General features: G+C 44.5%; 1 pseudogene; it reads left to right on the plus strand.

The window, feature by feature from the left end:
- Window positions 1-14,987: 14,987 nt before the first annotated feature.
- LOC124970829 (uncharacterized) lies at window positions 14,988-15,079 on the plus strand (annotated as a pseudogene).
- The last annotated feature ends 10,267 nt before the right edge of the window (window positions 15,080-25,346 follow it).

Below are 25,346 nucleotides of genomic sequence, written 5' to 3' on the forward strand. Positions count from 1 at the left end.
CTCCCAGAGCCCTGCGAAGAAGCTGGGAGGGAGAACTAAGTCAGGGGGCTTTGTGTACCCTTGGCTGTCGAGGGAGCTGGTGTCCTGCCAACCGCTGTGGGTGGATCTGACAACGTTCCCAAAGTCCCTCCTAGCCCTCAGTTTCTCGTTTCCTTCCCTCGCCTGATGTCTGCTTTATATAAAGTAACAAACCAAGTATCAGGGGCTACACAAGAGGCTCTGGAGGATGTTCCCAGTTCAGTTCTCAGACAGCTCACCAGGGGTGTTAAAATAATTACGGTCTTAAAGGGAGGCGTAGGTATTATTTTTAGACATGTGTGTTAGACTTGCCCCTTTTAGGGGACCTTCATTCCCATCCCTCATTTATTGCCAGTCTCACCACCACCACCATTAAATAGAACAAAAATACGCTCCAAAGGTACGGCATAGTTTTTTTAAAAATATTTTAAGTTGACCTCACTTCATAAAGGATCTGTGGTTGAATGACCCACTGTGGTTTTGTTTTGTTTTGTTTTAATACACTTCATTTTTAGAGAATTTTAGGTAAGCTTACAGCAAAAGTCTGCAGAAGGCACAGAGATTCCAATATACCTACATGTGCACAGCCTCGCGCATCATCAAGATCCGCTCCCCACCCCGGTGGCAAAGGTTAAAATTGATGAACCTATTCTAGCACATCATTATCACCCAGAGTCTGTAGTTTACATCAGGGATTACCCTCCATGTTGCACATTCCATATGTTTAGACAGATATATTCTAGCCACCATTATAGTATCATAGAGTGGTCTCACTGCCTTGTGTTCCCAGTCAGTGTTGTTTTTTTTTAAACATTAAATCCTTCACATTTTTATTAAAAATGTTAAATTTTTAACAATGCACTGAGATACGTTATTGTAAAAGGTTGAGTCCACAGACACTTGGGGTGAGGGTCTCTCAGCTGGGCTTCGAGGATGCAGCCCTGTAAGATTTTCCCGACATAAGACCTGTGTCCTGTGTGTTGGGCAGTGCTGAGCTGTGCTCCATTTACTTTCTCCCACATTGTGGGAGTTGCAAGGTGGATCACTGTCCCTGGTCTGCCATCACACCCAGCCCCATGCTCCCATTGACTGCTCACAGTTCCCTGAAGTGTACCTGTGAAATTAATGGACTGACAGCAGGTCTGATCCAAGCTATGAAAATAACAGGGGCTGGTATGAAACATACGCTGCACAGAGCCCGGCAGAATTCCATTTGAAGTGATTCATCTTTCGCTTCTATGTGATTGTGTTGTTTCATCGGCTGCGACGGGAGCATCCCCCATCGCTGGTGAGGTTAATCAGAGGCTTTCCTGCAAGGGCCGATCGTGAAAGATGACAGTCTGAATTTGCCTGCCAGACCCATTTTCTCACATATTTAGACCATTCCCAACTTTAATTAAGGAACTCAACCATCTCGGGTTGTGTTTTTGCGCTATACATTTGGGCAGCACTAATTATCCAGGTAAGACAAGGCGTGCAGAAACCCAGAAGAGGCTGCAGGAAAAGAATGCAATTAATAGATCTGTGAGTGAGAACACAGATCCCAGAAACTGACCCAGAGCAAAGGGCGATGTCTGCTGCCTCAGCGAAGCTGACTTGTTACTTGTGCTGCAGAGAAACTGAGCTCTTCCCAGGCAAGAAGTAAGAATGTGGTCAGGTTCATTCCCCATTCTGTTTAACCCGAACTGCACTCCAGGGTAGCATCTGTTGGCTTGTGACTTCAGAAGGAAGAAAGAATCACGACTAGAGGAAGAAGCACCGTGCTGATGAGGTGCCAGCTGAATTATGGAGACTCCGTCCAGAAAACGGGGAGTCTGTGCACTTGAGGATTCAGCCGAGGAGAACGGAGGAAAACAATAAATTATTTTGGCTGCTGAGAATGAGAACCTGTTGGTGGGGAAGGCTTAGGCCGGAGTGTTGAGTCGGATTTTGGTTTGATGCCAGCGCCTCTAAGATGTAAGAGACAGCTGGTCAGGCTGCCACTGCTCTGGTCCTCTGTCTGTGGCTCCCTGGGGCCACACAATGCTGTCCGGCCTTCGTCTCTGCCACCTGGAGTTAGGAGAGAAAAGCTCCGTGTTAAAACCTGAACCACTTGTGCATTTATCTCTCAGATCTGTGAATTCTTGCAGACAACAAAATGCCATGAAGAGCTAAGGAGAAAACAACCAGACCCCCAACCCTCCAAGCATGCCAGTGAGCCCCCAGACCTGTCTCTCAACCAAAGTCCGTGGACTTCCACTCTGGTCAAAATCATTACTAATTAATACCTTTTCACTCCCCACCGAAAGGAAAACAATTTACAATTAAGCGGGGCAGCCTACTCGTAATCCCTCCAACACCTTCTATGTATGTTTTGAAACGTGCTCTCACATTTCATGATCCGTATATTTTACAAGATGGGCAAACTGCAAGCAATTATGGTGATAACATGGCTGAGGTGTTTGGTTTTTATCTCTTCGCAGTAAATTGTGGTTGTTCAAGCCTTCTCAGTAATGGTTTCCATCGCTCTCTCCCTTTCTTCCCATCACCTGGCAATAAATATGATGTGATTTTTTTTTTTGCAAAAAGAATGTTAGTTTATTATAATTATATCACCTATTCAACTAGCAATATAATTTGTGGTAGGTATGATTCAATTAAATTAATTACACTAACATAGATATTCTATGGTACATGCTTCTGAAAATGTAAAACTAAGTATATTAACTCTGTTGTGTGTCATTTTTCTCCGTATAGGCAAAGAGTGCTATCTGGATAATTGAGCAAGCAATTTTGCTTTTGAAAGATGCTATCAAAGGATGCAAGGATTTAATTTCATATTTTTTTTATTAGAAGACAGTGTATTCCACATGTAATTCTCAGTGCAAGATTGGAGGCTGATGCGCTTCAGAGGTTCATGAGCAGCTGGCAGGAAGATGGAAAATCACAGCTGGGGCTATGGGGACAGGTGGTCCACAGAGGGCAGCTTAGCATCTCGGTTCCATTCACTTGATCCTCCATTCCTCCTGAAATGTCCTTAGGCTACCTTGACCAGAGGCATCCTTGGACTTAGGGAGAAGGGAAACTGGTAGGTTGTTTGTTGAGTCTAAAAGGATTAAGACTTGAAGGTGACATCTCTGTTAGGATAATCTCCCTAAAACTCTTTAAACGGTTGAAGATAATATCCTTATTTCTTTTGCCTGTTGATTCTTTCCTGGGGGTGGTCTCAAAATGTGTTGCAAGAAAATAGGCTATCTAGAAGTGTGATTTAAAGATTCTTTCCCAAATTTTCACCTCTATGGAGTTCAGCAGGAAAACATGGTCATGTACAGAGAGCCTTCCCCCACCACGACATGCATGGCCTCCCGTTAATTAAGCTAGAGAAATGCAGAACTAAATTGCCATTTGGGGAAAGTAAAGTAAAATAGACACTTTTTTTTTTCCTTACTGCCTTCTGAATTTTGAATTCATTGAACATGACCACAGCAAAAAACCATTCTTTAAGACCCTCTGACATGTGAAAGGAAGAAATTTGGGGGTTGATTTTTGTCTAAAGACTTTCCTTCTTCTCAATCCCCTGTTACTGTCACACAGGGTCCAGAGAGAGGACCACACCTCTAAATGACCCTTTACGTGATCATAAATGATGACTGAATTTTAGCAATAACACTCCAAATTTTACTAAATGACTTTGCAAATATTAGCTCATTTGTTTATGAGTTCAAGACCCCTAGCACTTGGCGGGCAGTGCTAGTGGGTAGGTGGGAGTGTGTTAGGTTTGATTTAATCTTTTAAAACCATAATAGGAATCAAAGCACTGGGAGATCTAATCATTCCTTTGTAGAACTTTCTCTACCCATCTCCCTCTCTCTCCATCAACTTGAAGTCTGTGCTGAGCTGCCTGGATCCTGCCCAGAATTTATTTTGTGCTTTTATTAGTACCTTTTGACTCACTTGCTTGCCATAGCAATTCAGAAGGTACGATCAGGGAGCCAGGAGGTGACCACTTCCTGCTTCTCCCGGGATTGCCCATTCTGAAATGTGATCTTGCTCCATTCTTCTTCCATCCTTATTACTGATGGAGGCGCAGATTTACACTGCAGAGTCCAACAGCTGCTCTGTGACTCACGGGAATATCATATTTAGCATGTTTTCCCCAGTGAAATGTATTTATTTAGATGACACATAATACTGTTTAAAAGCCAAGTCTGCTTTGCTCTTAAACTCAGCCTCATGGAAGAAAACAGGGGAGTGAAGAAGGCAGAATGTGCTCATTTGGGAGAGCCAGCTGGTCAGAGAGCCCTTTTGGGCCATTCATGCAATGAACTCTTGCTGGAAATTGAAACAACAGGGAAATTGTCCCTGGGTACTAAACTGTGGGGGACAAGAAATAGGAAGTAGCCTTATAACCAGCTCATCCTAAGCATTTGTGGCTCACAAATATTGCCACTGGGCATGGGGGACCTCTGATCGAACACAAGCATTCTGGAGAGAAAAACACAGTCATCTACCACTTGAGTTGATGGAGCATCTTGGGAATTGATAGCAGCATTATGGCTTTTATCCTCTCTGTAGGTCATCCTCTGGAAGGTAACAAGGCCATTAGCCCTTGAATAAGCCAGATGGTCCACTCAGCTGATGGCAGGCTTCCCCCTTGACCTCCCCCTCTCCCAATTCATCTGTTCCCAAGTTTGGCATTACTGGATCTCACTGAGCTGGGGCTCAGAACAGCCCCCCAAATATTGGAAACTGGGGGGAGAAGGTGCTAATGATGTTAACATGTAAGAGATGAGTAATCTTTCCATTTCGTTTTTAATTTTCTTCGTGGTGATGTCAGACCTGGTGACTTTGCCAAGGAGCTTGTTCCGGGCGGTCTCCAAGAACGCCCATTTTGTGAAGTGTATCCCTTGAACTTACTGCATTCGATCCCATCTCCCTCCTTCCTGCCCACTAGCACAGCCTTAAGATCTTCCTGTTTTCCTGTCAATTTCCATCCCTTGTCCTTTCATCTGCAAACCTAGAACTTTCTCTGTTCCCTCCAACTCCACCTCCTCTGGTTCCTTAAAAGAATATTAAATAAAGCCGACTAGCCCTGATCTTTCGTGAGTTTTGCTCTTTACACCTCCCTATAGAAGAAAGGCTCTGTCTCTTTATGTTTGGCATTTGTTCCCTGTACTCTAACCTTTGGTCACCCACTGTTATGCTACTACTAGCCTCTAGAAGAGTGTGAATGTCTAGATCAAGACCAGAAAAGGTGTTGGATTGATTGGTAGCTGATTATGAATAACAACAGAGCCCACGTAATGGTGCAGCACAGAAACAGCCTTCTGTTTGGGTCACTTTTTAGGTCTTTACCAAATTGGCCTCAGATATGGGTGGTATGAGAACTCATCTTCCATAGGTCACCCCTCACCTTCCCTTTTCAATCTACTCACAATCCAGGGTCCTGGTGGCCTCCTCTTCCTGGTTTTCTGCCCAAAGTCAGGGAAACTATTAGTTATTGTTCTATCTAGACAGCAAGAAAGATCATTACAGTTTTCTGTGGGTATAGTCAGGATGATGGTGGTGGTGGTAGTGGTGGTGGTGATGATGGTGATAATAGTGGTGATGTTGGTGATGATAATGTTAGTGATGATGGTGGTGGTGCTGCTGCTGATGTCCATGACAGTGGTCATGATGATGATGACGAAAGTGGTGATGAAGAAAATGTTGGTGGTGGTGATGGTCACAGCAGTAAAACTAGGTATCATCCTCAGGTCATCTTTATGAACCCAGTATTATGATGGTCGACTCCACTTTACAGATGAGGAAACTGAGGAAGAAGAACTGTTAGGTAACGAGCTTAAGGTGATACAGAGAGTGAAGACAGAGCTAGGGTTTGGACTCAGATAGCCTTGCTCCAGATCCACTAGTCTCAGTCATTGCATGAAAGGTGCAGGTGCCGCTAAGTCTGGGGGGATCATAAATCTAGAAGCAAATGAACTCATATTACTTTTAGGTAGTGCTATCATTAATCATGCTAAATGACCGCTCCAAGCAATGAGGAGGGCCTGGAAGGTGAGGTACACAGAGACTCCCACTATGCCCTGCCTTTTGTTGAAAGGACTCTTATGGGAAAAATAGTTGAAGCAGATATTTTGGGGGAAATTTTGGTAGGAGGTGCCTGTAGATTTGTTTCCTGACCTCCCCAAAGACCCTCCACAGTGGCTGCTAAGATTGTGTTCCCACTGTAGAATTCAGCTGGAAAATTCATTGGTCCCAGACGTAGTAGACAATACTGACCACCATTTATTTCCTCCCTACTTCTTGCCAGATACTTTTCTTATCAGTTTTAATCCTCCCAACTACCTTTGGAGTGCAATGTAATTATCCTGTTTTTGGTGAAGAAACTGAGGCACAGGCAAACTTTGCAACCAGCCCAGGTTCACCTAGTCTGAGTTGGTGGCAAAGCTGGGATTAGAGCCAGCACAATGTGATTCAGAAAACCTACTCTTTTCCAGAGATATCAGCTGCTTGCTGTACATCACCCCCGCGGAGACTAGAGTCATTGGTTTCCCGTTGTGCACACACTGACTCACGCTCTGGGCTTCAGAGGACTCTAGTGCGGCAATCAAGTACGGTTTCTCTGAGAAGCACCTGTGTGGTCCCTCTTGCCCCCACACCCCATTCATTCCCTGTCTTTTGTTTTTTCATTTCCACAGCTTCTCTCCTTTATTCTGATTGCCACCAGTTTGATCCAGATGGAGGCTGAGAGCTGACTCATCAGTGCTGCTATTCCCCCAGGCCAGGCCCAGACACTCTTATGGCTGGGGTCACATCTGTGAGCTGAGTTCCTCTCCAGAAGAGTGGCCCTTTGCACTGACAGGTCTCATAATCCTGCCAACCAACCATCCCCATTTGGTCCATGAGGTCCTACCACTGTCTCAGGTGGATACCATCTGCTTTTGGTGATTTAGCTGCACTTCCTTGCTTCCAATCTGGTTTAGAAGATGCTGATATTGACCATGGCTTGATCTAGTACCTCTGTGCTGCCGAAGCTATTCAAATAGCTCTGTCGACCAAGACTGGAAGTCCACAGAATCCATTAAGCATATTTTCATTCCTTCCTCAGTAGGGAACATCTGTTAGTCACACCATCCTTTCCAAAGATGGAATGGCAACTGAGTTGGCGGGCTGTGCTCTCCTAGTAGGGTACTGACCTTGTATTGTGATCAGGAAGTTGTGTTGCCTAGTTGATTCAGAGTTTCAGCTTTAAGAGGCAGACTGACCTGAGCTGGATGTAGCCCTGACTCCAGCACTTCGTCAGCCGGTATCACTCTCTTTTCCTTTGGGAAAAAGCTTCCCACACAATCCATTGGTGGTTCTGTTGGGGATCACCAGCCACTACATACAATCCCCTTGGCCACAATGATTAGTCCAGGGGTGGGTCAACTGGTAGCCTTTCTTGAGGTTTCTCTAAGTGGAGCCCATGGGGGAGGACCTTCCTCCTCAAGCAGATAATGCCAGAGCTTCTCTTGTTCATTCTCTCACTTCTCCAACAGAGGAGGCATGTTCGAAGCAGGTAAGAATGATGAGAATAAGAGACAGGGAGAATGAGAGGCATAGAGAGTGATGAGTGGAGGGATCCTTAGACTCCATTTCTGTGGTCTCCATTCCTTGCCAGCCAATAAATCCTTCTTTTTTGGCTTGAGCTAGTGTAAGTTGGGATCCCGTTGATTGCAACCAGAGCTTAGATCAATCCAGCCCCCAGCTGAGTTTCCCAATGAGTCTCTCTCTAGAAGTCTTTCCTCTTTAACATCATTAAAAGGTCTTTTCTCATGTGACTGGTTTGGTCTCTTCTCAGGTGACTTCCTTGAGGTTTTCTAACTTTTTCTGAGCCTGATTATGTATGAGTGTCTCATAGAATTCTCTCCTTTGGCTTAGATGTTTTACTGTTTTCCTCTTTCATTGTTATGGATGATTTAAACCATTCGCAAACCTGTGCCTCATGAAGGGCTGTCAGTCACCATTGAGACGGGAATCTGTTCATGCAATCAACAGTCCTACTATGTACCAGTCTCTGTTCTTGGCACTGGGAATGAACTAGTAAATAACACAGTACTCCTACCTTCATGAGCTTATATTTCCCTGCTGGACACAAACAGGCGAGTACTAGATACGCAACATAACTCCAGGTGGCAGCGAGTCCTAGGAGGACTCTGAGTGCCACTGTAGACCAGGTGCGCTCTATGATCCTAGGGGACCTTTCTGAAGAGGTGGCCTTCTTTGGACCCCTCACCTACATGATCATTTCTCCAATGCTTGTGATGTGTGGGGTATTGGCCAATATTTTTTTAAAAATATGCCCTTTTGTAATGATTTTTCCCTTCATTCCAAATAAACGTTCACTTTTGTTTCTAATTTTATGAATAACCCCCCCCCCCTTAAAGAGGGGCCTTCAGATTGAATAGGCGTCAATCTCATAATACCTGGGAATAGCCTCTGCATTGGGGTACTATACTATGAGCCCATTCTTTTAAAAGAAAAAAAAATTGTAGTTGTAGATGGACAGCCTGCCTTTATTTGTTTATTTTTATGTGGTGCTAAGGATTGAACCCAATGCCTCACATGTGCTAGGGAAGCATTCTGCCACTGAGTCCCACCCCCAGTAAAAGAGACTGGAGTGGGCTATTTTCAGCCCAATGAAAGCACATTCAATCTGTAAGGAGGCACAGTTCTTCGGTTGTCTTAATGTAAGCCTCTTGATTTTGTAGTTATTTGCTCTTTCTAGTGCCCTCTTTGCATTTTTCTAAAGTCTAGTTTTGACTGCATTATCCTTTTCCAGGGAACAGGTAGCCAGGTAAGTTAAATCTTGGACACATGGTTTTCCCCAAGATGCTGAACTTGTTCTGTGGTTAGAAGGTGACCAGCTACTAACACAGGCACTTGTAGTCAGATGGCTGGTATTTGAATGCTAGGTGGTCCACTAACTCACTGTGTGGAATGGGCTAATCACTGTTCCTCTCTGAGGTCTGCAATACCTACCTTACTGGGTGGTTATGAGGATTAAGTGAGATACTCCATGGAGAAATCAATCATTTGCCCTAGAGACAGTAAATACTCAGTAGCTACTGTTGTTACTATTATTTTGTTGACTTTTTGCTGACTTTCCACCATGACTTCTGGATCCAGTCATTGTTCACTATCACACTAGGGTCCTGACCTACCTATTGTAGGAAAGAGTCAGCCAACCCATCACTTGCTCTTTATAACACATGTCACTCCTCTTCAGGCAGGCTTCCGCCATCCTTTCACCTGCCTCTCTTCTTTTATGTACTTTTTGGCCTACAAGTCTGTCTCATCGATTGCTCCCTTGCCTCCAGGTCTCTGAGATGCCAGTTCTGTTTAGATCTCCATCTGCTACCATGTGTCCATAAGAGCCATCTTGTTATTTAGGCTCTTGGGTTGGGATATGTAATCTGGCTTTGCTTATCTGTCTGCTCTGCCCACCCAATGTCTCACTGGATGGGTCACGTGCTGTTTATTCCAGTTATTTGTTTAGGGAGGGTTACAGGGCTGTTTCCTGGTCTTACAGAAGCTTCTAACAGAAGCCTGTATCTCATGCTTGCTGGGTTTCTTCCATTTTAAGTTTAGAAAATTGATGTACTAAAGGTGGGTCTCTTTAAGCTCTTGTAATATCATCTATATCAGGCTGTGATAGCAGGATAATCATTTGTATTATGAGTCATTGTTTCTCTGTGTGTATTTGCCTCTAAGCTGTAAGTTCTTTGAGGACAGGGGCTTATTTGTCTTTTTCTCTGACCTTTAAACGGTGTGATACATGGTAGGAACGCAGGAAGTGTTCGCTTAATAAAAGCAACATCCCTATTGTTATAACCCTAACCCCTTGCTAATTGGACCATCATTCACAGGAAACAAGCATTTCCCCTGAGACATCAGATGGTTAACAATTCATAAAGACCTCCCTGTCTCTTAAGCCTCCGATGTCATTGTTATGCAAGGAAGTGTTTGCAGGGGCTGTTTCTTACTCAAGGCATCAGACAGGAGGGGAAGGAGTCAATGTAACTTATGTTTCTTGATCCACTATTGGTCACACCCTTTTGCTTTCATTCAACAAACTTATTGGAAGCCCTGGAGCCAGCTTTGCATCACAGATAAATAGATGAAGGGCCACTGATTGCTTTTAAGGAACTCCCAGCAATTTCTGGGAGGATAACCCAAGTACACCAGTACCAATCATACAAAGCAAAATGAGAAGAGAGGTGAAGATGTCACCCAGAGTCCAGCTTCTGAACTGAACTCAAAAGCTCTCGAGTAAAGAAATCTGCAAAATAATAGGAACAATATTTGTCCAACTGTTTTGCCAAGGTAGAAATCAAAACATAGTCCTCATTCCAGAGAGCCTGAAGCTAAGGCTTACGAGGGAAAATGACCTGGTCCTGATCCTAGGGTTAATGGTGGCTCAATCGGATTCCTATTCTGTGCCTCTCCGCTAGGGGCTGTCTTTGGGGGTGGGTGTTTGAGTTATGGCTCTCAGCACTGCCTGAGCATTAGACTCCCTAGCTTCCCCATACCCTGACCCAATTAGCTAAGGGTTACTCTGGGTCTCCAGTGCCCTGCACGGCACTAATGAGAACCTTTGTGCATTGATCATGTCCTCTTATTCTGTATCATTGATGTTTGGACATCTAGGGGTCTTCCTGATCCTGTAGGGGCTTTCCTCCACTCCCAGACTTAGATAATTCCTAGAGATGGCAACCAATTCTCTCCTGAGTAGGTTTTTCAAACACAAGCCAGCCCGTGTCGAGTCCATGCCCCCAAGAGCCTCCTTTACTCACCTCTCACTCCCTGGGCTATCATCACCTGCCCTGTTCTCCCCAGGATCAGATACCAGATAATAAGGGACAGCACTGTGCTCCAGAGCCTACTGAAATTATTTAAGTCAACCCTAAACCTGTCTACCCCACCCCACCTGTTCCTTCTCATGGAAACCACACTAAGGGCTCTTGCCCACATTTTCCTCTCCCTTCCTCTGCCTCTGATTGATGCTAGAGATCCCCCGGCCCCCTGTGTGGCACTCATGCCATGTGGTGCCCTCTCTAACTGGGAACAGAACACGACAAGCTACCTCTTCAGTGGCAGCTTCCTCTGAGCTGTTGGACTTGCCGTATCTAAACAACAATGAAAACTATGTTTTAAAACACATATATTTTATGGACTTGGAGATTTGAAACTGGACTTTGCAGATCCTCTAGGGTTTGGGCATTGATAGACTGCCTCTTCCTCTTCCCTTCAGAGTGGCTTGTCTATTATCTTGTTTACATGGTAGACATTATTATTATTATTATTATTATTATTATGTACCAGGGATTGAACCAGGTGTGCCTCACCACTGAGCCACATCCCCAGCCCTTTCTATTTTTTTATTTTGAGACAGGACCTAGCTAAGTTGCTCAGAGCCTCACTAAGTTGCTGAGTTGGCTTTGAATTTGAGATCCTCCTGCCTCAGCCTCCCAAGCTGCTGGGATTATAGGCATGTGCCACCATGCCCAGCTACATGGTAGGCCTTTTAAAACATCACTTGGATCATGGCAGTTGCCTGCTCAAAATACCACCACCGCTCCCCAGAGACCAAGATTCTTATCATGGCCTGGAAGGTCCTCCTCCCTGTGGAGTTGTAGACCTCACCCTGCTCCACCAGTGTGTCCTTTCTGGTGTTCCTGGAACCTTCCAGGCAGCCTCCCTTGATAGAGTTATTCCCACTATCTGGATTGCTTTCCCACATTGAACCCCACAGTGCAAACCCTCACCTCTCTCATACCTTTGCTCAAATGCCACCTTCTCCGTGGGGATACCCTGTCTTCCTTGGCACTGTCACACTTATCACCCTTGAATATACAATTTATTTATTATGTTTATTGTTCTGTCTCTCTTCCTCCTCTTTCTACCTCCCTGCAATTCCTTGTCAGCTCCAGAGACTGAAAACTTTGGTCCCTTGATAGCTTCCAAGGACCTAGAAAAGGAAATGGCACAGAGTAGACACTAAAATAAATATTATTGAATGAATATATGTCTTCATAAGACTTTGTGGAACAAAAAAGTTCCTCTGTTAAAAGAGTTTGCCAAAATAACCTTGCCTAGGGCTCTTCAGTCCTTTTCATACTGAGGATGTACCTTTTCCACTGTGAGAGTGAAGCACGTTGGTGAAAATGAGTTTTGTGGGGAGGTTGTCCAGCAAGGACCCTATGAATAGCCAAGTGAATATCACTGTGTTCTGGGCAAAATGGAGACTCAGAATAAATAATACCATCATCCAGCCCCAAAGGAAATGAAATCCGGGAGAAAAGTGTCATTATTTGGGTGGAAAAATCAGGCTTGGTGATGGATCTTGTAGGAAATAAACCAGTCTATTGTCAAGAGGCAATAAACACATGGAAATAATATGTTAGATGTTCAAAGAGCCCTTAGCAAGGTTCTGTATAAAAATCTGTTTTGAAACCTGTAGTTAGCATAGTATGGGGTGGGCAGTGTGGGTCGATCAAATGGAAAAGAAGATTCTATAAAGGTAGGGAGGAGACAGAGGCAACTCTGGCAAGACTAGTATCAGCTGCCGGCATCAGCCAGGAACACTGGAAATGGTCCCTGCTGATGTTTTTACAAATGATCTGGAGGAAAATGTGCCCAGTAAAGTCAGCGATGCAGCATGTAACCTTGGACCTTCCCAAGTAGTGGAATGTCAGACCAACGGAGACAGACGTCAGAGGTCTTCAGGGTTGAGCACATGGGCAGGGAGGTGGTAAATGAGCTGCATTGGGGCAGACCCTGGAAATTCATCCAGGGAAAAATAAAGTGGAGAGGTCAGCTGTGACCCAAGGAAAGGACCGAGGAGGCACATGCACTGCTGCTGATCACCTCAGCCATCACAAGGAAGGGCATCCAGCCATCAGATGACATAGCTCATTATTGCTCAGGTTTCTGAAATGCCTCCTCTTCCCTCTTCTGCTGTTCTCCCTCCCTACCTTATACCCTTATACCAGGGATTCTTCTTAACTTTCCCTGTCCCCTTTTGTAACTCTGTGCTTTTGAAATTCATCATGTCTTCCTCTGCGTGTCCCACCGTGTCAAGAATTCCCTGCACCCTTTAATTTCCAACTCAGAAACCTCCTTCTCTACGAGGTCATCCCCAACCATGTACCTGGCCATGGCTGCTCACCATTAATGCCAGCTCTCTCTACTCAGGTCACCCCCAAAAAATCATGTTCACATGCTTTAGTGTTCATCCCATGTACCATGATCTCAAAAACATGAGATGCTTCTGACACAATAGGTACTCAATAGTTACTGTACTTATGGGATGCATGCATGGGGAGCAGATCAACTCCCTACCTCAAAACAGACCCATGGAGTTGGAAGAAGTCCCAGGTCAACTGCAATGACACCAGGGAGGGAGGGAGGCTCTCCAATCTGGAGAGGGGACAGCAAAAACACAAATCACACAGCAGAATTCTTGAACAGTGTGGAGAAGGTGACCTGCTCACAAGGTCAGAGTACTAGGCAAAGGAGGCAACTCAATGATTAAGAAACACCTTAAAGTATTTTTCAAATGAATGGCAGCTGACTTGAATCTTTCTGGGTATGCACATTAGTATTTTTTTTTAAATCCACTTTGTTTGGGTATAATTTACATACAATTAAATGCACCTATTTTGAGTGTATAGTTGTGATAAAGGAACACACCAGGTAATCATCATCAGTGAAAAGGTACATATCATGTCCATGTCCCCTCATGCCCCTTTGCAGTCAGTCACCCTCATCCTCACCTTGGGCAGCCGCTGATCTACTTCCTATCACTATAGATTAATTTGCCTATTTCTATAACTTGACCCTTATTATCAGAGTCGATAAATAAGAGAGAAGAAGAGGTAAGAGGGATCTTAATTTGCTGAATTCAACCTTCTACCTGTTGCTTCTCCTCATTTGTCACACCACTGAAAACTGGATATCTCCACTTGTCCCACCTGCAGGGAACTCCCTACCTCTCAAAGCAGACTTTTCAGGGAATGCTTCAAATGTTAGAAAAGTTCTCCCTAAAACTGAATTGCAAATGGCCACAGGACAGGGCTCACCTACTGGTCCTACAGTAGAGTTCAGTACACAGAGTCAGGGATTTGAAGCAGTCCGCAGATCCACCTCCCGTCTTCCCGTTTTATTCCACATACCCTTTGTTCTGTCAACCATCTTACATGAACCTTGCTTGCTCTAGCCTGTGGCTGTGCCTCATAAGCTGTACCACCAGGAGCTGAATACGTTGCTCTGGGGGATGGTCATTCTATCCAGTGTTGGCCAGCAGTCCCTGCTTCTGCACACCACGCTGACCCAATGACAGCCCTGGACCACCACTGAGGGTCCCACAGGGCTCACAGACTGAGAGAGCAGCTTGGAGGCTTTTCTTACATGTGTTGCTATTATACCCTGTCCCCCAGCCAGGGCCTTGCACCATGGGCAGCAGGTTTATGGAAATGGTACAGACTTGAAAATACAAATAGCTTCAAAAATGATTCAGGCAACTTCATGGTTGAGAGACCCATAATGGCTTATTATGGCAAACTGGGATGTTCTGTTGTCCATTTCTTGCTTTTCCAGCTCACATCAGGATTAAATAACTAGGTTGGACTAGATAGTTTCTGAGGTCCCTTCCAGCTCTGAAATTTTGTGATTCTTTGTCCTCCCACCAAATGTTCTTTGGTGCCGCTATCAGTCCCAGAATGAAGCCAGCTGGGTCAGAGGCTACTGCAGTTGTAATGTTCTCTGAGAGGTAAAGGCGAAGAGAAAGGAAGGAGAGGGCGGGAAGAGGCAGAATTACTAAGAACAGCAGATGTCATTTAGCGTGAGTTCAGCCTCATCTGGGGGAAGACAGTTGCTAGCACCACCCCCACATTAAAACATTTCTTATCACATGTAGTTTACTTACTCATTTGAAGTGAAACATAGTGCTCGCTTTGGAAGCACATATACTAAAATTGGAATGATACGGAGAAGATTAGCATGGTCCTTGTGCAAGGATGAAGTGAAACATATTCTTCTCAGGATTCTTAGAAGATAAAGAAAAATTTAAAGAAAAAATCCACCTATGATTCTATAAAGGAATGACCACTAATATTCTGGTGCATCTTCTCCTATCCATTCTTCCTTCCTTCCTCCCCTTCATTCATCCTTCCACCCATCCATCCACCCTTTTAATACAAACCCATATATTCCAAATTGTGTAAGAGAAAAATGGCCTAAAATTTTTCCCACTTAACACTATCTTCACCATGTTCCCTTGCCATTATTCTTTGAAAATATAGATTATTTCACAGTATTCCGTGAAGCAGTAAACCATAATGCATAATAATACTTACTTTTAGACATTTTGGCTGACTCTAATTTTTTTCCTCTTACCTCAATGCAGAGATAACCATTTTTGTACAGACATTCATTTTTATCTGGAGATATTGTATTTTAGAGATATACTGACCAAAATATAATTTGGGCAAAGAATATAAACTTTATTAATTTTATTAAGCATATAATATGTATATGGGAGATTTTATATGTGTGTATGAGATGTTCCTTTTTCAGATAGTACCTTTTCAGAATGGCAGGTTACATAAACTATTTCACTTCCTATTTGGATATAATGGAAGAGTAAAATGTAAAAACTATACACAAAACCCTAATTTCTCTCCAAGAACCCTAAGTCCCATAAGCAAGGAAGAAAACACCAACAGTTAGAAAGCAAATTTGAGGTAAGATGCCATAATTGAAAACCTACATAATAAATGTCCCGGTTGAGGCAGCAATGCCAGGGAGCACAGGGATGTGAGAAAAGGTTCCTTAAGCAAGAGTGGCAGTTCTTAGGGATTGTGTCTCCTAAGAAAGGTGCCCAGTCACTCACCATATCTGATTTCTAGGGCTGCCCTTATGAAATGCCACACAGACTGGGGGTTTACATAACAGGCACTTATCCTCTCACAGTTCCAGAGGTTGTAAGTCCAAGATTAAGGTGTGGACAGCGCTGGTTCCTTCCGAGGCCTCTCTCCTTGGCTCGTAAACATGGTCTCCCTGTGTCTTCACAGGGTTGTTCCTCCCTGTGGGTCTGTGTTCTGATCTCCTTTTCTTACAAAGACACAAGTCATATTGGATTCCATCTATCGCATGACCTTATTTTTAACTCAGAAGCTTCTTTAAAGGTCCTGTCTCCAAATGTCATATTCTCAGGTACTGAGGGTACGGGCTTCAACATATGAATTACCTTCCACTGGAGGAAGAACTGGTTTATGCAGAGGGCTTTCTGTTTGCAATCTGATCTCATCAGCATCAAAAGTGGCCTCTAGGCCGCTGCAAAGTATCTTGCCTCCAAGTATTTCTGGGAGTCCTTAAGGAGTGTCAATACTGGCGGCCACAGTATTGCCTGCTGTGACCTGCTCTTGTGCAGTGTGACCTTGCCTCCCCTCATCAGCCCCAACTCTTGAGCCTGAAGTGGCCTTCATGACTTGCTTGCAACAACTGAGTGCTGTCGAAGTGATGCTTCCTGACCCCAAGGCCAAGTCAGAAAAGATGGAGCAGCTTCCCAACCCTCCTGCTCAGACATCCTCGCTCAGAATTGGCTGCTATGTAGTGAGGAATCCTAGGCTGCATGAGGAACCACAGAAATGCACTCGGGTTAACAGTCCCCAGGCAGCCCCGCCTGCAGGTAATCCCAGTTCAGGCCCCAGGCATGAGTTTGATGAAGTTCCAGATGATTCCAGTCCCCAGCCATTTCCCTGCTATTGAATTCCTGACCCCCGGAACCTGTGAGCATAGTAAAAATGATTGTTTTATACCACATTTTTGGATGACAAAACTCAAACCTAAAGAGGGATTGTGGCGTATTTAAAGTTATTCAGCTGGTTAGTAGGGCCGCACTAAAACCCAGGCTTCACAATTGTTGATCAGAGGTCCTTCCACCATTTGTCCTGACAACAAATGTTATTGTCTGCAGTGCCCGGTGTGCTGCTTTGGGAACTGGGGAGAGCATGGTGTTGCTTGGTTGTAGCTCCAGAGTACAGAATAAGGAGGGGTAAGCAGATGCTGCCGAATGGCTGGTTACAGTTCAGTGTAACAGTTACGATTCAGATCTCAGCAGTAACCAGAGCCTCTGCAAGTGGAAGGACCTCAAGGATGATGGGGAGATAGGGAAATGCCACGTGGGGGTGACTGATTGACTTAGAGAGTGCTGAGGTCACTCACACCTCTCCCTTCCAGGTCTGGGAGTCCATCATTTCCACATTTGGTTCCTGCAGAGACTTAAGAAAACTATTTTCTTTGGTTTAATACTTCTGCTTTTAAATACAATGTTCGTTCAGATCCCTTCTGCTAAGTGTGCATGATGCTTTCTGTACCATTTTTGTTCTGTCCCCCTCCCCCACAACAGCAGGAGGCAGTGATGGGAAACTCAGGCTCAAATCCCAGTTCCCCCTCTCACTGGTTGGGTGGCCCTCAGTAACTGATTTAAATGATCTGAAGGGCTGGGGATAGAGCTCTGTGGTAGAGCACTTGCCTAGTATATGGGAGGCACTGGGTTCCATCCCCAGCACTGCAGGAAAAAATATTATCTGAGTCTCAATATAATGGAAAAACATACTTTCTCTCGCACAGGGATTGCTGTGAGGATTAAAGTGCTTATGTAAAAATCAGGTGGAGGGATGTCTGCTGAATCTATTGCGAAGGTCCCTCCCTTTCTCCAAAGTAAATATCTCAAAAGTTCTATGTCCTGTTCTAAAAAGACTGCCAAGTCCCCCTCGCCTCACATTCAACAGGAGAAAAACTTCCCCTGCTAAATTCTTCCAGTGCAGCTGTACCCTCTCCCCAGGCTAAGGCTAAATCTCCACTTCACAGGACATTCTTAGTTGAAGGCCAGAGTTCTTGATCATCAACCCCTCCTTCTGGGTACACCTTTCTATAGGAAAAAAACTCCCTCATGCTTGTACCCATCTTGCCATCTTCTGCCTCACCTTGGCACCATGGCTCTTCCCAATGCCAACTCTGCCATCTCTACCACCCCCTGTTCCTCTAACCTCCTGGGGCTGGCTTAAACTTCCACTGAAACTTCTCTCCTAAGGTCTGTAAGGACATCTTTGTCATGAAATATGGAGGTCACTTTTTCAGTCCTTAACTTTGTGACACTTTGCTGTTGAAGACAGATTGAAGTTATCTTTCTTTGCTTCCTTCTGCTCTGCACTCAACATCCACATATCTAATGATCCCATCTGTGTGCAGATGTCCCACAGACCTGTAAAGTTCAACAGATTCAAAATTGGACTTGGCACTGTCTTCTGTACAATGTCCCTCCAATTCTGTCTCTCCACCTGTGTTCTCTCCCTACAGAAATGAAATGGCCACTTGTAAGCTGAAAAATAGGATACATCCTTGACAATGCCCTTTCTTAGTTATGGGTCCTGGGTGAGCCAGATATCCATCGCTGTGACAAACTACCTGAGAAAATCAACTAAAAGGAGGGAAGATTTAATTAGGCTTATGGTCTGTGAAGGATTATGGAAAATAATATCCCTACAAGACAGCTCTCCAAGAAAAATGGATGAACAGTGTGGCTCAGGAGGAGGGAGAGAAAATTAGCCAAACATCAAACCTCTCCCAATACACCCTTTCCCAATAACAATGTGCCCTGAGGGGATAAAGCAAACTTTCACCCCTTCCCAGGTTCATCCCCAGCATCTCCACCAAAAGCAAACATTTACCCCTTCCTAACCCCAGTGCATCTTGAAGGAAGAAGGCAAATACTGAAATGCTGGGCCCTGGACTTGACCTTCCCCCATTGCAAATTAGCCCTAAATGAAGGCACGGCAAATATTGAAACTCTGGGAAACAATGGATCCCAGAGAAAGAAAAGCAACGGGCAAGATTTGAGTACTCATCCCTCAGGATCTGGATTCCGATCTCCCCAGATAATAATGAATTTCAACCTTTTTACAACTATCCTCCTAAGTTAAAGTTCTAACCTGCACAACTAGCCCCTGACTGCCCAAACTGCACATCTGCAGTCTCCAATGAAACTATAAAACCCAGACTCCTTCTGAAACCTGGGGGGCCAGCTCCATACCCAGAAAATGGGTCCTTCCCATGCCTGATCCATGGACCTTGCTACAGAATAAAGGAAAGCTTGCTGATCCGAGGTTTGCTTCCCATCTCCTGCCTCCGTCATTTGTGGGCCATGAGCTTACTGTTTGGCCCCACTGCTGTTGACTTGCAGTGAGATGAAACATCAAAGTGGGGAATATGCAGGAAAGCAAAGCTGGTCAACTCACAGTGGACAGGAAGGAGAGGGAGGGAGAAAGGGAGGGAGGGGGGACAGAAGAAGATGGGGGGGCAGAGAGGGAGAGAGAGAGAGAGAGAGAAAGGGACAGAGAGAGAGAGAAAGATACACACACCAGGGACAAGATATATAGTCCTCAAGGGCAGACCTCCAAGCACCTACTCTCTTCCATTGGCCCCATATCCTAGTTTCCACCATCTCCCAAAAATTCATTGTTATGAATCCATGGATAGATTAATACATTGGTGAGTTTAAAGCTTTCATAATACAACCACCTCTCAAAAGCCCCACCTCTGAACATTGCTATACCAGGGACCTTTTGGGGACATTGCAGATCCAAATCACACAGGTCCTATCTCCTAAATAGTTCCTTAAGCTGCTGCTTCTCTCCCATGCAAGCTGCCTCTGTAATTTCTTAATTAAATTGCAGCAATGGTCTCCTAGCAGGTCTTCTGGTTTCCAATCTTGCCTAACCCCAACCCAGTCCACTGCCTCAAAAATTTTTCTAAAAATGTTTTGGATTATGTAATCCCCTATTGAAAAGGCTTCGTGGTACTCAGTTAAGAGTCAAACTCTAGGTTTTTGCATTTGGGATTCCCTTCACCAGGAACACCCTTTGTCCTGGCTGTTGATTCCATCTTATTTATCCTAAAGGTCTCACTTTAGACATTACTTCCCCTGGAAAACTTTCCCTGATTCCTCAAGGCTGCAGATCACTTCTCAGATGTTCCTTGAAGTATTTTTGCTTGTCATATAATTACTGTAATTGTTTCTCTCTTGTCTGGCACCAGGGCTGGCCAAAATCAAGTGTTTGATAAATACTTGCTCAAAATTTAGAATGAAAGCAATTACTTTCCACCAATGGTGACCAAACTTCAGTTGCAGTGGAACCACCTAGAGGGCTTGTTAAATCACAGCCTGCTGGCTCTACCCCTGGAGTTTCTGATTCAGTAAGTAGTTTGGGGAGGTGCTGATGAGGCTGACCAGGGACCTCACATTAAGAACTGTTTTATGCAATGTCAAGCCCTTTAGGTGAGTAATAGTTACTTTTCAAGGAAGCAGATAGGCATTTCTGGAGGCTTGCTATATTTCTAGTACCTCTCTTTTTCGTAGCTTGTTTCATAGGAACATTTTGTGAGATTTTAGCTCCTAAAAATGTTTTCAGAAAACTAGGTGGGTTCTGAAGTAAGGAAAGCACACCTCCCATTAGGGCTCTAAGGCAGCACCTGGAGCTGATCCCGGCTCATTAATGGGTTGCCAGGCAACAGAACAAAGGCGAGACTAAGACTGGGATTAGCCACAGGCAGGGATCTGAGAGTGAATCGCGGAGGCATCCTGAGGGTAGAGTTCTCCTCAGGAGAGGACCACAGGGCCAGGGGCAAGGACCACCCCACCATGGGACTGGGGGCCTTAGTTTGCACGTGGAAGATGCACGATATTCCCATGTGGACACATTCAGATTTTAACTTGCCTTCTAATGGGCTTGGGGATTATTTTTCTCAGAAGAACCATGGAGAATCCATTAGGGACATTTCTTAATGAGTGAGGTAAGAAATGACTTATTAGACTCATCACAACCTACTTTTTAAAAAACAAGCTTTACTAGTTTACTATAAAATATATATTCACATTTGAAAATTTTATAAGAATAGGAAAAAATATAATTCCATGTCTCCTTGAGGTAGAGACAGAATAAATAAGGATAGGTAGAAAGGAGACCAACAAAGAAACTGTACCTTTAAGTCTGAGAAGCTGCATGAACACCCTTACCTTCACTCCCCAAGACTGTCCTCCTCCAGAAATAAATTCTTTAAAGGACCTTGAATATTACAGTATTGTGAGTCTAATTAATGGCCACATACTTTGCTAGCTTATATAATGTGTTTCCTTTAGACAAAATAAAGTCAAGGGGAAGATATCTTTAGAGACTTACGGGTATATTCCACACATTATCCATCGACTGGATGACATCAACCCACTCCGGGCCAACGCGCTCCGGATCAAGAGAGTTACGCTCAGCAGATTGACACCACCCTGCCCTCCACACCTCGGCACTTCTCACGGTCACTATTTGCCAAATTTCATTTAAGAAGAGAATCCCGTGAGCCCCAAATGAGACTCACTCTCGAGTGCCTGCACCCCTTCTGTCTTGCACTGTGCATCCTGCTCTATCACGTGCTTTTCTGAATAATCTTCTCGCTTCCCTAAATAAATCTTTGTGCCTCCTCTGATGTGTCCTGAAATTCCTTTCTGTGGTGTAAGTCAAGAACCTGCCAGGGCCAAATTGAGATTCTTATCTCCCTCTGGGGGACCTCCTCATGTCCTACCCAGTGACACCGTGGAGGAAAACCCATTACGAGTTTGTTATTCATTCTTTGGGGGGCTTAATTTCTTTGCCTTTTCAAACATTTGTGTCCCTTCTATTTCTTGAGAGTTGCCTGTTCATGTTCTTTACTCATTTTCTATAGGAGTTGTTCATCTATTTTTCTTCTTGAAGGAAAGCTACTGGTATAAATATTAATACTTTCTTATAGTACCATAAAGATGATTTTGTTTTTAAGCCCATTTCATCCTAAATCTTCAATTCTGTGAACATACTTTTTAAAATATTACCTCAAAGTTACCATAAGAGCTATATTTGTTGATTGATTAAAGTTTTTATAGGAGTTTCACATCTGGAATGATGGAATAGAATGTATTAATTTACAGTTGCCTCTATTAGAAAGTTGCATATCTTTTCTTTAAAACTAAATTTATATATCTATTATTTAGAAAAGTTTTCTGTTTAATCTCATGGCCCATAACAGGAAGGAAGGCAGAAAGGAAGAAAAGACACAGGGCAGTTATTTTCATGCTTATAAAATTCCTAAGAGACACAAAGCGATTATTTAGTGACTGTCAAATTTCAACTTACATAGGAATCATTTGGAGGTCTTGTTAAAGTACAGATTGGATTCAGTAGGTCCAGGGCAGGCCTGAGAATATGCATTTCAGTCCTGCTCCCAGATGAGTTGGATGGTCCATGGACCACATCTGGAGTAGCTGGGCTTTCCATTGCAACATGGGGGAAAACATTAGTGGACTCAGCGATCATTTTAATTCCACTTTATCATGTGTTTGGAAACACTCCCTCTCTAATTAAGCTTATATTCCCAACTTCTTATTCTGGAAAGTAGGAGACAGCCACAGCTCATTTTTTCAAAGAAAAAAAAAATGCATCAGTATTCATAAAGTAATAGCCTTCTACCCATGGTCTTTTAGAATAATATATGCCCCCCTGCTTTTTTTGGTACTGGGGATTGAACCAATAGGCGCTTACCACTGAGATACAACTCCAGCTCCTTTTATTTTAATTTTGAGGTTGCTTAGGGCCTCATTAAGTTGCCAAGGCTGGTCTTGAACTTGCTATCCTCCAGTCTCAGCCCCTTGAGTCCCTGGGATTACAGGTAGGCACCACTGTGCCTGGCATATGACCCAGAATTTTTAAAGGTAAGTGTACAAGTTTATAATGTTCACTTTTTTTAAACACAGAAGTGAACATTTAGAAAGAGAAAAATCACAATCCATTACAAAATTTTAAAAGCTAAAGAATACCTCAAATATCACCAAATTCAGTAAGATATAATTTTCATAAGTGCCAGAAATATCCCATAATACTTTTTCTTACCATTTTGAACTATAAACTTTTTTTCCCTTTTCAAATGAAATGTTCACTTCTTGAAGCCATGTTCAGCTGGATAAAATTAAGATGAAAGATTAATTAGTCTTTTGGGTAGAAAAATTCCAGCCCTGCTCTGGCTAGCTCCCCTTCCCAACATTATGTAGGGGTTTCTCTATTTTTTATTTATTTTTTTTAGAACAGCTGTAGTCTAAACACTCCTCAAGATAGTGATCTGATGGGTCTTGTAAAAGGCAAAATAGCCTAGCAGGAGAAATGTCTTAGACCAAGACACCAGAGAACTGGATTCTCATTCTAGTTTCAACACAGTTGGTTTGCATATTTTAAACTTTTCTGGCTTTCTTTCTTTGACTGTAAAATGGAGATGATAATAGAGTCTTGCCTCCCCAAGATGAAACTGGAATAAAAAATTTCCCAGAGGGGTCTCCAGACCTTCTCTAGTAGCGGTGATGTCATTGATCTCTTATAACTTATCATATACTGATCTGGCTTTCCAATTTCCAAGCCAGTTTCCACAAAGCTTTCTGCTAACTGCAAAATAAATCACAGCAAAAGAGGCTTTGGACAGTTTTTGGAGTATCCTGAAGTCAAGAAGCTATGAGTCATATTCATGCCTATACTGTAAGGGGGTATGGGCATATATTGCTTTCTGAAATGAAAAAAGTTAAGTGTGACCAAACTCAATGGGTGGGCAGAACAAGGGTAGTTTGTGACAAGCACTTCTGCATTGGTGTGGGGAAAGGGAAACTAGCATTTATTGAGTGTGAATTAGTTCACTTTGAGGCAACCCTGAGGGGTGGGAATTATTCTTAACTTTTTCCAGGAACTTACAGCCAGTGTTTGCCCAAATTTCACAACCTGAAAGAACAGAGCTAAGTTCTCCAAGCCTCAATCAGCTCCACTGGAACATCTATCCCCCACCCCATCTCTGAGCAAAGCAGAGATGCTTAGAGGTGGAGAAGACAGGATTTGAGCTCCTGACCTTGGGCAAGACACTTTGCCCCTGGAAGCCTCAGTTTCCCCATCTGTATCAATGACAGTCATCTCTCACGCTGGGTAAGATGGTGCTACTGTGGAAGGTTGACCCACAGCGAGCGCTCAATGCATAGGAGGTATTGCTTGTTTTCCTTCCCCTAAGCTTTCACATAACTTTGTCAGTTTGAAGAAGCCCATGTGGCTGGCAGCAGAAAATAAAAACAGCCCTTTCCCGCTCCCAGTCTCAAGCACATATCCTCATGACACCAGGGTCTTAGAAAGGGCACTACTGGGCTCTGGCAGCCGGTGCCCCTTAGGGACCCTCACTATGTTCTCAGAGAACAGGGCGCCTTTGGGATGCGTTTTACTCTTGTGTCTCTTCTAGCACAGGGAAGGGGACAAAAGATGAGACTGGGGTCAGATGTAGTTCCTAATCCACCTGCTCCACTTGGTTGCCGTTCTCGGGCCTCAGTTTCCCGACCTTTCCTTCCCTGTTAAGACTTGTGAAGGGTGGTGCTCAGACCCTAATACCGAGATAGCTCACCACAGGTGCTCTGTAAACAGGCACCAGCTCCCACTCTCAAACCCCAAGTCCCAGTGACCTGCTTTCCACACTCCCACCTGGGGTCTTTTTTTGGGCTGGAACAGTAAAAACAATACCAACAAGTCCGCCTTAAATACTTCCTGGACAGCCGGCACTGTGTGGACACACTCCCTGTCCCGCGGCTTTCCCCTACATGACCTCATTCAATCACCATCACATGCCCCCAGGCTCCTCCCGGCCAACTCCCAGCAGCATCAGTCTGTCACTCTCCAGCCCTCCTCCCACAAAAATGCTGGCCTCTCAGCTCCAGAGCGCTTAGTTCACCCCATAAACTCAGCTAATGCTTACCACATGCGGCCGAGCGTCCGCGCCCATCCCCAACCCATACCTACTCCCACCCCCGCGGACTCCCCAAGCCCGGCGCTGGGATCATTTCCCTGGAAGGCCCTTCTCCCCGACCCGCCCACTGCACGGCGGGAAGCTGCCGGCGCTGCGATCCTCCTGGCCAAACATGACCTTGGACTCTTCTCCAAAGCCATGTCCACTCCTTTGAACCGGCTGCGGGGTTGTGCCGGAAGGTACCTCTTGTTGCTAGGAATGAAAAAACCCGTTTGCGCTTGTTTCTTGTGTGCAATTACAGCAACTTGGCGCCTAACCACCCAAGCACAGAGTCCGCGGGTGGGAGCAGGGCGGCTCCCGGGATGCGTGGAGGGGCGTGCCCGCATGCCTCCGGCCCAACGACCCAAAAGTATTCGCTCGCCCAGCCGCACCTGGGCGGGTCCCACCTGGCCCACAGC

Source organism: Sciurus carolinensis, chromosome 18, assembly GCF_902686445.1.
Source record: "Sciurus carolinensis chromosome 18, mSciCar1.2, whole genome shotgun sequence".
Classification (NCBI taxonomy): domain Eukaryota; kingdom Metazoa; phylum Chordata; class Mammalia; order Rodentia; family Sciuridae; genus Sciurus; species Sciurus carolinensis.